This window comes from Pezoporus occidentalis, unplaced genomic scaffold (genome assembly GCF_034315485.1).
Source record: "Pezoporus occidentalis ecotype Australia unplaced genomic scaffold, CSIRO_AGI_Poc_V1 ctg171, whole genome shotgun sequence".
NCBI lineage: Eukaryota > Metazoa > Chordata > Aves > Psittaciformes > Psittacidae > Pezoporus > Pezoporus occidentalis.
Window position 1 is genome coordinate 1,119,565 of NW_026913543.1, and position 12,801 is coordinate 1,132,365.

At 40.3% G+C, this 12,801-nt stretch overlaps 1 long non-coding RNA gene across 5 annotated transcripts in view; it reads right to left on the reverse strand.

Annotated features, from left to right (window-relative positions):
* Positions 1 to 12,801, reverse strand: part of LOC134161274 (uncharacterized) — a 206,723-nt gene that overhangs the window by 111,003 nt on the left and 82,919 nt on the right. Inside the window, exon 6 of one of the 5 annotated variants that reach the window (XR_009963921.1) lies at positions 675 to 3,232. The exons of the other annotated variants lie outside the window; for them this stretch is intronic. This is a non-coding gene — a long non-coding RNA (uncharacterized LOC134161274). Of the gene's footprint in view, positions 1 to 674; positions 3,233 to 12,801 lie in introns of those variants that run through there. 5 annotated transcript variants of the gene reach the window in all.

Here is a 12,801-nt window from a genome sequence, read left to right on the forward strand (position 1 = left end):
CCACAGCCTCCTGAAAAAGACAGAGAAGACACCCCCCACATCACAGGCCAGAGACTGACGTGGCATCCGTCTCTTTGAGTTTTGTGGAGTTTATGTTGGAAAACAGTACCCGGACTTTCCTCTCCCCTAAAAAAGGCCTGTTAGCCACCTCTTTTAGAGAGAATATGTCTATAAAACTGTAAAAATTATATTGTTTCCTTTTTATAGAGCAGAACACCTCAGGTAAATACATACGTTCTTTCATATTTTTCATGCTCTGGATAACACAGCAAGGCATTTTATAGACATCAGGTCAGCACTGACACATCAGCTGCACAGAAAGTAACAACCCACCTCAACTCTATCCAAACTTAGGAAGTGAAGACAGACTCTGCATCACATCGAAAGTTCACCAGTCCTTTTGACAGGCAGAACAGAAATTATTTATACTGAACTCTGCCAATCCAATTATGATGAAACAACTATAAATGACGTAAGTACAAGGAGTTGATAACCATCCAAAATGAGATCTATTATAACATCATATTGTCCATTCTGTGTGGATGGAAAAAGAATAGCAAGGAAGTCCACGAATAGATGAAGGTCTTGGTCTTAGATCTCTTTCCATCCCAGCTGTGAGAAGTCAGGGTGACTTCAGTAAACACTAGACCAGAAAATGAAACCTGCCACAACCATTGTGTGAGATAGCTTCAGGCACAGTTTATTTCTCTCATCATTAACAATGCATATTTTGATGAGACACTACCATTGCAATCTGCTCTAAAAGCCCAAAATAAGACTCCAAAAATTTTTCACATATTGGCAGACTCGTATTTTGTACAAACATGATTTTCCAGTCAGGTCATAATGCCATCTTAAACTAGAAGTAAATTTTTGCAGCAAAGTTATAAACCCCTGAAAGCAGCATTTTATAATGGAAATGCTGATACAAGCTTAACCAGAGCAGCAAGAAGAGTGCCGTACACTATGAAAATAAAAGTGAATCATAAAGCAGTTAAGGTTTGATTACTATAAAATACCTGGGCTTGAAATTTTGATTCAGACTTTTTTCTTTTTAATTACTTCTCATGACCTAGAGATACTTTTTAGACAGATAAAGTCTAGGGAATTAGATCAAAGATCCTTTTTGTAACTTCAGAATACAGCACTAATGTGTTCGATGGTCTCCTTCAAGCAGAAAACAGAAGACTTTGAAAGTTATTTTGTCTACTTGTAAACAACTGTGTGAAGTGGAGCTTGCAATTAAAAAGGAACCCCTTCTCTAAACTCCAACCAACCAAAATTGAGATTTGTAGGGGTAAAGCAGAAAAAGAAAAAAAAACCCTAAAACAAAACCCAACAAAAAAGAAAAAAGCAAAAACCTCCCAAGATTTCAAAGATGCCTGGTAGGAATATTTCTTAATTGAGCCATGCTTTAGAGCTGCATGGAATTGTTCTTATTAAAAATTGAATAAGAACAGAGGAGAAGAACATGGGAGCTTTTGAGAGATTAGAGCTTTGTAAGATTTACTTAAAAGGTTTCTATTAGACTTCAGGGGTTCTCTCACGTATAAAAAACCTCACCTACACAAAACAGCCTGAAAGGCTAGGGATCCAGCTAGCAGAAACTGCAATCAGTTGATTGGGGGTAAAAAAGGAAAAGAAAGTCCTTCTTTTCAATGCAGTAGTAATGCTCTGTTGAATCCATGTGTTTTCTTTGTTTGCTAAATAATCATCACAGGTTTTTGTTTAGACTTGGCATGTTCATTTTCAACCTACATTTCTTCCCAATATTTCTGATTTAACTAATTGGAAACCAGCTCAGTCCAGGCTGATCACATTTGCCCTGTTTTCTGTTTCATGCACAGTCTGCAAAGGGTTGGGTATATTTCAAGAAGCATGGACAACTAAAGTTTCTTTACACTGACTACATACAACATCCACAAGGACCACAGATATCTCTGGTTAAATAATCTTCTATACAGTGAACAAGACATAAAACGTGCTGCAAATTCAGGCCCCTTCTGGAATTTTATCACCTTTCTTCACTGAAACTGCAGGTTTGCTTGGAAACCTTAAATATGCCACCTGCTATCTTATTTTGGAATCCACCTGCAAAAAATGAAGCCTTAAAATTCATCATATAGGGACAAAAAGTGTTCTCAGTTCCTTGGCTCCCATCTGTGCTAACCCTGCCTTAGCAAGCGCACCTTCTGCATCATGCCAAGCTTTCAAGTATTGGCAGACTTTGGGGATTTCACAAATGAAACACTTAATACTTCTGGGCAACCTGAGGAGCTTTGCTGATCTTTGTTCATATTAGGTTTCTAGCTCATTCAAGTTGGCTCACGGACCAGTTTCCCATTAGGTTTTTATCAAAATCTCAAATGACACATTCCCAACCCATTCCCCTCTTTGCAAAGCTATTACAAGTTTTAAAAGGAGCCAATCCTGACTCCTATATGCCTATCAATGGGTATAGGAAGTTTCAAAGAAATGCTACTGAATGTGCCTTTAGGCTGATATTACAGATACATGGAAATAAAAAAGGCTGCTGGTAGACTCAGTATATATTCATGTAACAGTAACGCAAGCTTTATTGCTTGCTTTAGTTTAAAGGGGTGCAGCTCTTAATGGTCAATCAGAAATCTGTAGAAGCTTGCTCAGGAATAAACAGGGGAAAAACAAGTATGATGGATCTTACTTGAAAAGCCTGAGCACATGGGGTTTCTGGAGTTCCTGAGCTGCCCATCCCACCTTGTTTCAAGCAAACCCAGCAGCCTGCTAGGCTTCAGACTCTCCCTGGCTCAGAGGAGCCTTCAGAGCCTGCAGCACCTTTCCCCATCTCACATTTTGCTATTAAAATACAATATTAGTGAATTATTAACAAATGCCACAAACTCATTCTCTTTCACAGCTTCCACTGTGGCAGTATGAAGCCTGCACTACATGGGAGGTGGAGAGGGCTGAGAGGAACAACTGGTCAGTCCAGGTTCCTCCCAGCACTGCAGCAAGTGCTGCATGTTAGAACAGAGTTCATGCAGACTGCAAGTCCTGGTATTTCCAGCTCAGCAAGGATTTACTACTTTAACTTTATAACCCCCATCCCTAAAATACAGAAGTGATTAAAAGCAAGTAAGTGGGAATAAAAGGATGCTACTTCTGTGCCCAGTTCTTCTGGGAACTGTGTTACTTCTGCAGTCAGTCCTTCTGGGAACAGCATTTCAGAGCTGTTGGTTAGTGTCTGTGCTTTCTCAAGAGTAGAGCCAAGCAAGAAACCAGAATGAATAATTTAATCTTGAAGTTTAAGCTTTTTTTACTTATGCTACATTTATTAGGAAAATATGGTGATTATGTTTTAATTCATTAGAATAAATTCTCTGAATTTTAACTTAAAAAAATAGAATAAAATAAGATACACAATAATGAAAGATAGGACATGGTTAACAATAAAAGGGAGCTAAAGTTAAGCAAGCTATACAGAGAGTTACTATATAATTCAGTAAAGAGGACAGAATACACCAGGATGGGTTACATAAACAGAGACAAAGACGAGACGCTGGCAGCTCAGCTGTGCAATATGGGGCAGCGTAGCTTTAAGGACCTCAGCATCAGCCCGATGCTGACATAGCAGAGAGAATTTGCAAAACAGCAATCAAACATGCTTCACAGGTGAGAAGGACAAAACAAATGTACATAGAGAGATTTTTGAGGACATGGCAAGTGCAGCCAAGGGACAGATTAGAGAGAAAGGGTAAGAAATCTCTTACAATTATTTTGTATAGAAAGATGTGAAGAAAAGGAAAAATTGTGAGCAGTTTAAAAGGTATAACTGAAAATAATGGAAACATCAGGATTAATACTAGGAATTAGAATTAGTGCTGCTGTGAACACTACCAGCCAAAAACTGCTTCACTAATTAAGATGGTCTTGCCATTTCCTTGCTAAAGAAACAGTGTGTCTAGCCTGAAGGAATTTAGTCCTTGTGATAAAGAAAGAAAAGGGAAAAAAACGCAAACTAAAATAAACCCCTTCTTATTCTCCTATGCACATTAACTCTTAACACCATCAAATACATGTTCTTCATATACAATACTCATTCTTGCAGTATTGTATTCCTGCTTTCAACATAACCACCATAATTATTGTTTTCAATGAAATCCAAGATTTCCTTTATGCATGCTATTTTTAAATGGAAAAGCATGTATGCTTATAGAACACACACGTCTATCATACATTGTATTCCTTCTCCGTTTTAATATTCTATAATTTGCCTCAAATCCCTGTATGAATTTCATATTGCAACTGTTAGACTCCACAGCCTATCATACACAAAAATCACTCTAGAAGAGTCTGAACAAGCCTTGAGAAAACTTGAATAAGATCTAAACTGATGTGCAGCCGGGTTTGGGGGGTTTGTATGGTTTTTGTTAAATCTGATGGTTAATCATCTTACCAATTTAGGCATCTATAAAGGTCTCCCCAGGAATATTCTTCTGTCTTAGAGCTTTCATATCCCTTCTAAAAATGACATTGCACAACCAACACCACAGCAAAGGAAATCAGATCTTAAAATGCTAAACGCTTTCTTCAAAGAATCTTAAAGGGATTTTTAGGTTTTCTTCAGCAGGGCAGGCTGCCTTGTGGTTACAGAATTAAACTGTGATTGCAACATAAGAGCTCTGATCTTCACTATTAACTCTCACAAGCCACTCCAAGGCTCTCGTATCTCTGAGAGCAGATCAAGGATAACTGGAGAAACTTACTGACAGCTTAGTTTCCTCTTTTTTTAACTGGAGATTACAAAATTACCAAGAATTTACCAATGCTTGTCCGAAAAGTCACCCCAAATGCCCAGATACAAGATGTGATTAGAAAACAAATCATAAGTTTGTGAGGAAAATCTCTTAGACCCTGTATCAGAGCAGATTTTTTTAAAGTAGAATTTTTACCTGAGAACCTATTTTTGTGATACGTGAATTATGAAAACATTAATTATCAAAGGTGAAATGGATCAGTATATACTGATATGGCAGGCAGGGGAAAAATCCTGTATTAGTCTTATTCTCTGTATATAGTACCAGCCTTTCTCATTTCCTTTTACCAGCAGAGTCAGGGGCTACACCAGTTTTATCAGGTTTATGGTGTCAGTTAATTAAATTTTAAGTCCTGACTAACAATGAAATCCAGCCATAGAAATTTTAAACAATGAAAACTAGCAATATTTTTGGGAGTTATTCAAAGAGCAAGCTTCTGTGAATTTAAATAGGTATTAGTACATACTTGTTGGAGGAACTCTGCTAATGCAAATCTCCTTTTCAACCTCAAATCACCTCCGTTCTGAATGGACACTAGAATAGCACACACAAAGTGAATATATCAATATTTTGTATATAACAGACATAAGTCTAATGGGCAAAGTCTCCAACTGCTGCCGCCATTCATTTTGATAAAATACCACCCATGAATAATTAGTATTCATTTGCTCTAATTAAGGAATATAGATAATGGAAGCTGGATTTAGAATAGTGTGAAGCAGTTTTCTGGAGCCTGTCATGCACAGGTCATGCCAGACCTAACTAAAGATGTGGGTACAGCCCATGTTATGTGGGCATGAGGCTGCCAGTGTCCTGCGCGACAGGGTGGGACACAGGGACAAAGCGTGATGTGAGGAGTTGCTGAGAGATTTCCAACAGCAGACATGGACTGCAGTATTTCTCAGGTCCTACACGTCCCAAACACCCGAATCTGTGAATTATGCCTAAAGCAGAAATACAGTACTAGGAGTACAAGTCAGCATAGCAGATGCACAGATGCTTTTCTTTATATATTATTATGCTGTAAACTTGTATGTGAGCAAGTAATGCATGCAGCAGGCAGAGAGCTTTTACAGGTCTATTTGGTGACTGATTGGGTGTAGATGAGCTTTGCCCAGTGGCTGGAGCTGCACAGAGAGGAGATGGAGATCTGCTTCTTGTCTGTCACTGCATCAGTGCATGGCAGCAGAGGGACTTGGTCAGCCCCTTTGTTCATCTGTTTACTCAGATGCAAGGCACAGAGGAACCATTGCACAAACACTGCTGAAATTAAGTTTCAAAATCACTCGGAGAGATTCTCTTTAGGAAAGGCTAAATGTAAATGCCAAATTACTGACAGACTCCACTGGCCTAAAGTAAGCATTTATTTAAAGAAAAGCATTCCCCCACAGGTGATGCCAGGTACAGTGGGGCAGACCTGTCCTCCTGAAACACTGCCACAGTTTCCCCTTCCTCCTTGGATCTGATGAAATTGTGGCCATCCTCTCCTGGTTCAGCCTGTGAGGTCAGCTCATGAACTCACTAACCTATTGCTATCACACCCAGACCAGCTGACAGAGGCAGCAACCAGTGACAGCTACTCAAAAGGAGATTTTCAGGCAGGACACACACCTATCTGCCCCAAAGCCTGCTCCATCCTCTCTGGGACCAGAGCATACATAGAGGCACCACCAGAAGAGCATACATAGAGGCACCCAAATCAACCAAGGAGAAGTTGATCTAGCTATTGTTACCTGCCAGCTTAATTACTCTGCCTGCACCATTTCTTTGCTAAACTCTGTCATGTTTAAGCCTTTTACTGCAGACAATGGTGCTTTTTAGCCATGAGTAAGTAATTAGCAGCACTACTTTTCACTGCTGATGCAAGCTCAGATCTCAGATTATATTTTTCTAGCTGGTTTCTAAGAAGCAGGTCCCACTGCTGTCTGGGAAGGGCGCTGTTAACTGAGGCTTCTTGAGAACAAAGCAAAAGAGAGGCACTCGCCCAGTTAGTCTCTAGGCTCAGCTGAGGAGCAATAGTGTTGTTAGCTGCTTCCAAAAATCATTCCGCACGAGTGCTCCTCTGCGGCAGCTCCCTGGGGGACTGGCAGCAGCACATCGGTCCTGGCTGGGAGACGAGGTCCGTTAGTGCTCCCGTATCGCAGCACGAAGCATAAGCATTCATCAGCAGAGCTCTACGCTGGTGGGGACACGGCGGCCAGCTGCAGTGGTGGCAAAGGAGCAGCACGCAGAGCCCCTTCTCAGCACCGACAAGCCCCTCTGCTCACCCTGCAGAGCAGGTTGCTGCAGTACCTACAAGGGCTTCAACACCCAAGACAAGGAGTGCTGGCTACAACGCTTGCAGGTTTAACTATGCATACTAAGAGAAACCAGGAATCAAATCTGAGGTCAGAACTAGAAAATAGAAACACAGCCTGAGTATGTAATTTCATGTTTCCTCTGGAGAGCAAAGAAATTTTCAATTGGCTGTGGAGGTCTCTTACAAAGCAAGAAGAGAGAAAAATACGTTTGGAATTTAAGATCAGGGTATGCAAGACCAGCCGTATGACCTGGGCATGTAAAGCAAGCTTCAGCATTTTAAATAATGTCAATAGCTGTGGGCAATATGTAGCCCATTGATAACTGGAGTTCTGCTGGGAATGAGCAAGTATGTTATACTTCTTGCATTATAGTTTTGATTTTTTCTATCCTTTGAAAATGTAAAATCTTTGGCACTTAAGAAAATTATTCCCACCTAGATTCCCTTTAAATGCTGCCCCTTCGCTACTTCCTCTATGTTTTTAGTTAATTAAAAGAAAACTCATATGCTTGTTGCATAACTGGAATTCACAGTGCAAAAGAACAATGCTCCACCTCTAGCTTTAAAACAGGAAAAATTATATCAATATATTTTTAAACCCACAATATGAATACAGCTTACCCCAAATCCCACTTCTTTGTTCCCCTTTATAAAATCCATTCTAGTGAGGCCAAATTACATTCAAAGCACTTCTAAAGGGCTTAATAACACAATCAGATTTGATGTGAAAGTGGTTATAGATTCTGCTCTACAGTAGTGTTAGTTGGCTCAGCTATAAAATATCTATATCTCTGTATCAATGATAGATGACCCAGTATAATAAAAGATCTTGACTTGCGTGTATGTTAACAATTAATGGGATGTATAATGTATCACATACTGTGTGTGGAAGGTAATAAAGAGGTGTAAATGAGAATTACACTGGTTAATTGGTGTCATTAATGGTTCTTTTGTTCTGCTAGAAAAGCAGTATCTTACTCTCAAGATGATATTGTAGGGCTGACTGCAGACTTCAAGTCAAGAGTTGAGATGAGTGAAAAATGCCAGCTCAGCTAAGAAATTGCTTCTTTAGGGATGTACCCTGACATGAAACCCTCCTAGAAACCCAGATTCAGTCCTATCAGATAGTCTGGTTCCTGATTGCCCTCAGATCTCATCCATACTTTTCAAAGCAGATTACTATATGTCTCCTTCTTGTATGTCTGAAACAGATCAGGCAATTGGTCTGTTTTCCAGGCAGTCATTGTCCTGGCTGGATTTGCTCTTTCAAATGACTTTAGTCATCTTGTGATCCTCTGTTCTGGTTTTGGCTAGTGCAGTCCTGTGTTTTAGCTTTAGCATGAGAACAATGTTGATAACACACTGATGTTTTAGCGGTTGCTCAGTAGTGCTTACTCTAAGCCAAGGACTTTTCAGTCTCATGCTCTGTCAGCGAGGAGGGGCACAAGAAGCCAGGAGGAAGCAGAGGCAGAACCTGAACTAGCTAAAGGGATATTCTATACCACATCTTGCTCAGTATAGAAACTGGGGGAGTTGGCCAGGAGTCACCGATCGCTGCTTGGGGACAGGCTGGGCATTGGTCAGCAGGTGGTGAGCAGTTTTATTGTGCATCACTTGTCTATCTTGGCTTTTATTCCTCTCTCTTTTTCCTATAATTATTGTTATAATTATTACCATAGAATGGTTTAGGTTGGAAGGGACCTTAAAGATGGTCTAGTTGCAAGTAGTTGTTTGTAAGAAGAGCTTCATGGTGTTTGGCAAATTAAATTCTACAATCACCAAATGGCTGGAAGTTGTGTAATGGTTTTCTAATATAGGACCTATAGGATATTTTATGACAGGTTCAATTCCAGCTATTATGAAGGGGAAGGGTTAAATAGCTTCCCCCAGTTTAGAAAGGAAACTGGTACCTGGGAGTGAGAGCCAGTTATCCAAATTCTACCCTGTCCAAAAGAATATACTGATATTCCTCTACTTGAGAAAAGAAAGCATGTGAAAATGCAAAGCACTGCAAAGCCTCTGCCACTTCAGTACAAATCTAAGTGCCAGTGCAGTGGCTCTGACTCAACAGCTTGGGAGAAGAGCCAGCACACATACATCATTTTAAAGGTGAAACCTACTAACCACACCAAAAAATATTTAGCAATTATAATAAAAGATACCTTTTTAACGAGTGACTTTTTAATCAGCTCTACAGTGCTGTAAATCAGGATGTTTTCCAAAAGACTAAGTGCTAAGCCACTGAATTTAAATGGTCTGACAAATGATGGGCCATATAGTGCCCAGTGACATGATCATGAGCTCTCTAAGTGGATTTAGGGCAATGCAGAACTCTATAAGATCACTGTATCATACTCAGAGTTTTGATTTTTACATCCTTCTTCAGTATTTGTGTGTTAATTTAGTGCTTGTGGAAGATGCCAGGTATACCGAGGCCCTTTTCAAGCTAAAGCATAGGCTCAGCACACTGAAAGCAATCTAAGCCTCCAGACATGTTGCTTAAATTTGGCTCTTAATGCTATACATCACAATCAGGTAAAGAGGCGTTTCTACACTGGCAAGCTCAGGCTGATGCAAGATCCATCTCTCTATGCTGATGGGTTGGTGGGCATGAATGTGCCACTCAAGAAAGCTAGCAGAGATGTCTCCTGAAGCCTGTCCCTACCTGCCTCTCCAGATACAGCAGTAGCTGTGCTCAGTTTAATTCTTGTGAATTTACTGTAGTGACAGCTGTGAAAGACAAGTGTGAAGGTCAAATACACAAGATCCTGACTGAAAGCTTTATGCCTAATCTTAGAGCCTCCAAGCCTAACAAGATTTCTTCCAAGATATATGCCCGGCACAGAGACAGACCATACAACAGTCTTTTCTTTTTCAAGTACAGCATTGCTTGTATGAAGCCAAAACTAGGATCACTACCCCAGGGTGGCAGCTGCTTGCTGAATACCCAAGCAGTGAAAGACAGTATTTACCCACAGAAGAAAGTTCCACGTTTTCCAAAGCTGTTTATCATTGCTCTGGCCACTGTTGCTAAACCCAAGTTTAGAGAGTTAATTTGCCTTTTCAAAAGTAACCTGGGGACATTGAAAAGTTCATTTCAATTGCCATTTTTAGAGAAATTCATTGAATAATTATGATGATGGTGACGCCTTCCAGGCACCTCTTTGACCAGCAGGTCGAAGGAGGTGATCCTGCTCTTCTACTTGGCTCCTGTCAGACCCCTCTTGGAGTACTGTGTACAGTTCTGGTGCCCTCAACATAAGGACATGGAGCTGTTGGAGCAAGTCCAGACGAGACCACAAGAATGATAAGGGCCTAGAGCATCCCCCATATGAAGACAGGCTGAGGAAGTTGGGGCTGTTCAGACTGGAGAAGGGAAGGCTGTGTGGAGACCTCAGAGCAGCCTTCCAGCATCTGAAGGGGGCCTACAAGGATGCTGGGGAGGGACTCTTCATCAGGGACTGTAGTGATAGGACAAGGGGTAATGGGTTAAAACTTAAACAGGAGAAGTTCAGGTTAGATATAAGGTAGAAGTCCTTTACTGAGAGGGTGGTGAGGCACTGGAACAGGCTGCCGAAATAAGTGGTAAATGCACCAGCCCTGTCAGTGTTCCAGGCCAGGTTGGACAGAACCTTGGGCAACATGGTCTAGTGTGAGGCATCGCTGCCCACGGCAGGGGGCTGGAACTGGATGATCTTAAGGTCCCTTCCAACCCAAACTAGACTGGGGTTCTATGGAAAAAAAAAACATATTGCACAGATGAAAGCAGGCTTCAGTCAATACAACTCGGTTCACTCCTGGTAAGCTACTATTGAAATGGGATCCCTGAAGAATATCATAAACGCAGACTATAATACTGTCACTCTCCCTAACTCTCGTTACTGCCCTGACCAATGCCCTATTTTACTTATACCTGGATCCAGCCTTGAAACCCAAACCAGTACATTCCCATATCTTGCTGGAGAGCATTAACTTATTTTATTTTTACTTTTTTTCCATGTTATCTCACACCAGAAACATCTGTAGGTTTTAAAAATTTTAGAGCACTTTGAGTACATTGTTTCTTTTGAACAAATTTGCATAACTAAAAGCAAACAAGAGATATAGAAATGCATTTGTGTGACCATCATTTTAAAGGGTTGACTAAAACCTTTTCAGGGAGACAATTAGAAATGCAGAGGGAGTGTGGCTGATTTATGTGTATGACAGATTCACTAACTACTCTGTCTTGGTATATTCTGAGCTCTCCGTTCCCATCACCACCTGGTAAACACTCCCATTAAATATTTCTCTTTTGACCTGTACACTTATATTTCATTAGCATACATTACACATGCGCCAATATTGGAGCAATTTATCCAAACTCAAGTTCTGTTGGTGCAGTTGGTTTTGAGAGTGAAAAGTTGCATGCAAAATTAGAAGTCAGAGATAGAAATAAGGTCCTTAAACTGCCCAGAGCATAGGCGTGGTTTCTAAATAATTCAAAGATTATTTAACCTGAAACTATTCGCCTAAAGTTTTTGCACATGTGATACAATGAAAAAGAATGCAGAACAACAAACTTATGTTAACTGTGTAGGACCCATAACAGCAAAGGAATTTAGCATGTGCACTGTCTGCCCTTCCCTATAAGGGTCTGCCTGTCTCTAGCTTTCCTTTCTAGCTTAAATGTTTCCAACAAGCAACTTAGCTGCCTCCCTCCTAGAGCCATCCTCTTCAGAGAAACCTGAAATTAATTGACCGTATGCTTATTAGTTATTAGAGTCCTTTTTCCATTTCTCATGATGAGATTTCTCACCCATAATTAATTACTCTAGTTGTACAGACCAAGGCATTTCCTCACAGCACTAACAGTGATGCAATTTACTAAATTCAACAGCTTTTATTTTCGGTAAAAATAAAAGTTTTTACTTAAATGCTATGACAGCATTCATCAGCTGTTCTGACATGTGCACTGTCTTCTTGCACAGACACCATGGCTGCTGAGGTGCTCTGGAGTTGTCGTTCTCTTTGAAGCTATGTGGAATGACAACAGTAATTTCCAAGAGGAGCCACATTTTCCTTACTTGATGAAGAACATGCTGCTAAGGCAAGATACCACCTTTACCATCAGAGACTTCTGATCTAGGACTTGTGCTTGCAACTCTCACTTCCTTCGATAAAAGAGGGGATGGTATTGAAGAGAACTATCAGTAGCATGAGCTTGGAATATAAGGCAGGCCTTATCCTCTGCCCACTGGTTAGAAATCACACAGTACATCTTATGAGAAGGAAAAGTATTTTGGTTTAAGGTAACAACTGCATAATACATATGTCCAAGTTCTTATGTTAGCTGCAGAAGAAACAAGTTTGCACATAAGCCAGTATGTGTATCTACCTCAAGACAGAAGTGAACACTCATGCCTTCACACTTGCTAGTGTGCATTGAGTCAGTAGTCCAACTTCAGGAGATGTTTTGGATCCAAACTTGCTAATGGATCAGTAAAGCCGCCAGTTAAGTTCATCACTTAAACAGTGGCTAATCCTCTTTTAAAGACCCCATGGAAAAATACATCTTAAAAAAGGAATGAAACAGTTAACTGAGTAATGATTTTCACAACAGGTGAATGAATAAGCATAAAAAACTATTCTTTCTCTTCTTCCCCTCCCAAATAACTTCTGCAAAGAAACAAGCTCCACACTTTACACTTGCACAGTCTGATAAAC